Source organism: Triticum urartu, chromosome 1 (genome assembly GCF_003073215.2).
Source record: "Triticum urartu cultivar G1812 chromosome 1, Tu2.1, whole genome shotgun sequence".
NCBI lineage: Eukaryota > Viridiplantae > Streptophyta > Magnoliopsida > Poales > Poaceae > Triticum > Triticum urartu.
In genome coordinates, this window is record NC_053022.1 from 443089629 (window position 1) to 443095423 (window position 5795).

Below are 5795 nucleotides of genomic sequence, written 5' to 3' on the forward strand. Positions count from 1 at the left end.
ATAGACAAACTAAACGTCACTAGTATGTCTCTACTTGACTAGCTCGTTAATCAAAGATGGTTATGTTTCCTAGCCATAGACATGTGTTGTCATTTGATTAACGGGATCACATTATTAGGAGAATGATGTGATTGACATGACCCATTCCATTAGCTTAGCACCCGATCGTTTAGTGTGTTGCTATTGCTTTCTTCGTGACTTGTACATGTTCCTATGACTATGAGATTATGCAACTCCCGTTTGCCAGAGGAACACTTTGTGTGCTACCAAACGTCACAATGTAACTCGGTGATTATAAAGGAGCTCTATAGGTGTCTCCAAAGGTACATGTTGGGTTGGCGTATTTCAAGATTAGGATTTGTCACTCCGATTGTCGGAGAGGTATCTCTGGGCCCTCTCGGTAATGCACATCACATAAGCCTTGCAAGCATTGCAACTAATGAGTTAGTTGCGAGATGATGTATTACGAAACGAGTAAAGAGACTTGCCGGTAACGAGATTGAACTAGGTATTGAGATACCGACGATCGAATCTCGGGCAAGTAACATACCGATGACAAAGGGAACACCGTATGTTGTTATGCGGTCTGACCGATAAAGATCTTCATAGAATATGTGGGAGCCAATATGAGCATCCAAGTTCCGCTATTGGTTATTGACCGGAGACGTGTCTCGGTCATGTCTACATTGTTCTCGAACCCGTAGGGTCCGCACGCTGAAGGTTTTGATGACAGTTATATTATGAGTTTATGAGTTTTGATGTACCGAAGTTAGTTCGGAGTCCCGGATGTGATCACGGACATAACGAGGAGTCTCGAAATGGTCGAGACATAAAGATTGATATATTGGACGGCTATATTCGGACAACGAAAGTGTTCCGGGTGATTTCGGAGAAAACCGGAGAGCCGGAGGGTTACCGGAACCCTACCGGGAGAAGTAATGGGCCATATGGGCCTTAGTGGAGAGAGAGAGGGGCAGCAAGGGTGGGTCGCGCGCCTCCTCCCCCCTGGTCCGAATTGGACTAGGAGAGGGGGGGCGGCACCCCCCTTTCCTTCTCCCTCCCCACTTCCTTCCCCCTCCTAGTAGGAGTCCTACTCCTACTAGGAGGAGGACTCCTCCTTGGCGCGCCTATAGGGCCGGCCGGCCTCCTCCCCTTGCTCCTTTATATACGGGGGCAGGGGGCACCACTAGAGACACAAGTTGATCCACGTGATCATATTCTTAGCCGTGTGTGGTGCCCCCTTCCACCATAATCCTCGATAATATTGTAGCGGTGCTTAGGCGAAGCCCTGCGACGGTAGTACATCAAGATCGTCACCACGCCGTCGTGCTGACGGAACTCTTCCCCGACACTTTGCTGGATTAGAGTCCGGGGATCGTCATCGAGCTGAACGTGTGCTAAAACTCGGAGGTGTCGTAGTTTCGGTGCTTGATCGGTCGGGCCGTGAAGACGTACGACTACATCAACCGCGCTATGCTAACGCTTCCGCTGTCGGTCTACAAGGGTACGTAGATCGCACTCTCCCCTCTCGTTGCTATGCATCACCATGATCTTGCGTGTGCGTAGGAATTTTTTTTGAAATTACTACGTTCCCCAACAGACAGACCTATTGCAGGAGCAGATGCAGAAGTTATGAATGTTTAGCTAGCTCAGTATGATGACTACTTGATAGTTTAGTGCACCATGCTTAACGGCTTAGAATCGGGACTTCAAAGACGTTTTGAACGTCATGGATCATATGAGATGTTCCAGGAGTTGAAGTTAATATTTCAAGCAAATACCCGAGTTGAGAGATATGAAATCTCCAACAAGTTCTATAGCTAAAAGATGGAGGAGAATAGCCCAAGCAGTGAGCATGTGCTCAGATTGTCTGGGTACTACAATCTCTTGAATCAAGTGGGAGTTAATCTTCCAAATAAGATAGTGATTGACATAATTCTCTAGTCACCATCACCAAGTTAGTTGAACTTCGTGATGAACTATAATATGCAAGGGATAACGGAAACAATTCCCAAGCTCTTCGTGATGCTGAAATCGACGAAGGTAGAAATCAAGAAAACCATCAAGTGTTGATAGTTAACAAGACCACTAGTTTCAAGAAAAAAGGGAAAAGGGAAGAACGGGAACTTCAAGAAGAATGGCAAGTGAGTTGCTGCTCAAGTGAAGAAGCCCAAGTCTGGACCTAAGCCTGAGACTGAGTGCTTCTACTGCAAAGGAACTGGTCACTGGAAGCAGAACTGCCCAAAGTATTTGGCGGATAAGAAGGATGGTAAAGTGAACAAAGGTATATTTGATATACATGTTATTGATGTATACTTTACTAGTGTTTATAGCAACCCCTAAGTATTTGATACCAGTTCCGTTGCTATGATTAGTAACTCAAAATGGGAGTTGCAGAATAAACAGAGACTAGTTAAGGGTGAGGTGCCGATGTGTGTTGGAAGTGGTTCCAAGATTGATATGATCATCATCGCAGACTCCCTATACTTTCGGGATTAGTGTTGAACCTAAATAAGTGTTATTTGGTGTTTGCGTTGACCATGAATATGATTTGATCATGTTTATTGCAATATGATTATTCATTTAAGTTAGAGAACAATTGTTGTTCTGTTTACATGAATAAAACTTTCTATGGTCATACACACCAACAGAAATGGTTTGTTGGATCTCGATCGTAGTGATACACATATTCATAATATTGAAGCCAAAAGATGCAAAGTTAATAATGATAGTGCAACTTGTTTGTGGCACTGCCGTTTAGGTCATATTGGTGTAAATCGCATGAAGAAACTCCATGCTGATGGGATTTTGGAATCACTTGATTATGAATCACTTGATGCTTGCGAACCATGCCTTATGGGCAAGATGACTAAAACTCCGTTCTCTGGAACAATGGAGCAAGCAACTGGCTTATTGGAAATAATACATACTGATGTATGCGTTCTGATGAGTGTTAAGGCTTGCGGCGGGTATCGTTATTTTCTGACCTTCATAGATGATTTGAGCAGATATGGGTATATCTACTTGATGAAACATAACTCTGAAACATTTGAACAGTTCAAAGAATTTCAGAGTGAAGTGGAAAATCATCGTGACAAGAAAAAAAGGTTTCTATGATCTGATCGCGGAGACGAATATTTGAGTTACGAGTTTGGTCTTCAATTAAAACAATGTGGAATAGTTTCACAGATTCGTGCCACCTGGAACACCACAACATAATGGTGTGTTCGAACGTCATAACCGTACTTTATTAGATATGGTGCGATCTATGATGTCTCTTACTGATCTACCACTATCGTTTTGGGGTTATGCATTAGAGACAGCTGCATTCACGTTAAATAGGGCACCATCTAAATCCGTTGAGACGACACCGTATGAACTATGGTTTGGCAAGAAACCTAAGTTGTCGTTTCTTAAAGTTTGAGGTTGCAATGCTTATGTGAAAAAGTTTCAACCTGATAAGCTCAAACCCAAATCGTAGAAGTGCGTCTTCATAGGATACCCAAAGGAGACAATTGGGTACACCTTCTATCACAGATCCGAAGGCAAGACATTCGTTGCTAAGAATGGATCCTTTCTAGAGAAGGAGTTTCTCTCGAAAGAAGTGAGTGGGAGGAAAGTAGAACTTGATGAGGTAATTGTACCTGCTCCCTTATTGGAAAGTAGTACATCACACAAACCGGTTTCTGTGACACCTACACCAATTAGTGAGGAAACTAATGATGATGATCATGTAACTTCAGATCAAGTTACTACCAAACCTCGTAGGTAAACCAGAGTGATATCCGCACCAGAGTGGTACGATAATCCTGTTCTGGAGGTCATGTTACTTGACCATGACGAACCTACGAACTATGAGAAAGCGATGGTGAGCCCAGATTCTGCAAAATGGCTTGAGGCCATGAAATCTGAGATGAGATCCATGTATGAGAACAAAGTATGGACTTTGATTGACTTGCCCAATGATCGGCGAGCCATTGAGATTAAATGGATCTTCCAGAGGAAGAGGGATGCTGATAGTAGTGTTACTATCTACAAAGCTAGAATTGTCGCAAAAGGTTTTCGACAAGTTCAAGGTGTTGACTATGATGAGAGTTTCTCACTCGTATCTATGCTTAAGTCTGTCCGAATCATGTTAGCAATTGCCACATTTTAAGAAATCTAGCAAATGGATAACAAAACTGCAATCCTTAATGGATTTATTAAAGAAGAGTTGTATATGATGCAACCAGAAGGTTTTGTCAATCCTAAAGGTGCTAACAAAATGTGCAAGCTCCAGTGATCCATCTGTGGACTGGTGCAAGCATCTCAAAGTTGGAATATACGCTTTGATGAGTTGATCAAAACATATAGTTTTATACAGACTTGCGGTGAAGCCTGTATTTACAAGAAAGTGAGTGGGAGCACTATAGCATTTCTGATAAGTATATGTGAATGACATATTGTTGATCGGAAATAATGTAGAATTATTCTTCAAAGCATAAAGGAGTGTTTGAAATGAGTTTTCAAAGAAAGACCTCGGTGAAGCTGCTTACATATTGAGCATCAAGATCTATAGAGATAGACCAAGACGCTTGATAAGTTTTTTCAACGAGTACATACCTTGACAAGATTTTGAAGTAGTTCAAAATGGAGCAGTCAAAGAAAGAGTTCTTACCTGTGTAACAAGGTGTGAAATTGTGTAAGACTCAAAGCCCGACCACGGCAGAAGATAGAAAGAGAGTGAAAGTCATTCCCTATGCCTCAGCCATAGGTTCTATAAAGTATGCCATGCTGTGTACCAGATCTATTGTATACCCTACACTGATTTTGGCAAGGGAGTACAATAGTGATCTAGGAGTAGATCACTGGACAGCGGTCAAAATTATCCTTAGTGGAATAAGGATATTTTTCTCGATTATGGAGGTGACAAAAAGGTTTGTCGTAAAGGGTTATGTCGATGCAAATTTTGACACTGATCCAGATGACTCTAAGTCTCAATCTGGATACATATTGAAAGTGGGAGCAATTAGCTAGAGTAGCTCCGTGCAGAGCATTATAGACATAGAAATTTGCAAAATACTTACGGATCTGAATGTGACTGACCCGTTGACTAAAATTATATCACAAGCAAAACATGATCACACCTTAGTACTCTTTGGGTGTTAATCACATAGCGATGTGAACTAGATTACTGACTCTAGTAAACCCTTTGGGTGTTGGTTACATGTTGATGTGAACTATGGGTGTTAACCACATAAAGATGCGAACTATTGATGTTAAATCACATGGCGATGTGAGCTAAATTATTGACTCTAGTGCAAGTGGGAGACTGAAGGAAATATGCCCTAGAGGCAATAATAAAGTTATTATTTATTTCCTTATTTCATGATAAATGTTTATTATTCATGCTAGAATTGTATTAACCGGAAACATGATACATGTGTGAATACATAGACAAATATAGTGTCACTAGTATGCCTCTACTTGACTAGCTCGTTGATCAAAGATGGTTATGTTTCCTAGCCATAGACATGAGTTGTCATTTGATTAACGGGATCACATCATTAGGAGAATGATGAGATTGACTTGACCCATTCTGTTAGCTTAGCACTCGATCGTTTAGTATGTTGCTATTGCTTTCTTTATGACTTATACATGTTCCTATGACTATGAGATTATGCAACTCCCATTTACCGGAGGAACACTTTGTGTGCTACCAAACGTCACAACGTAACTGGGTGATTATAAAGGTGCTCTACAGGTGTCTCCAAAGATACATGTTGGGTTGGCGTATTTCAAGATTAGGATTTGTC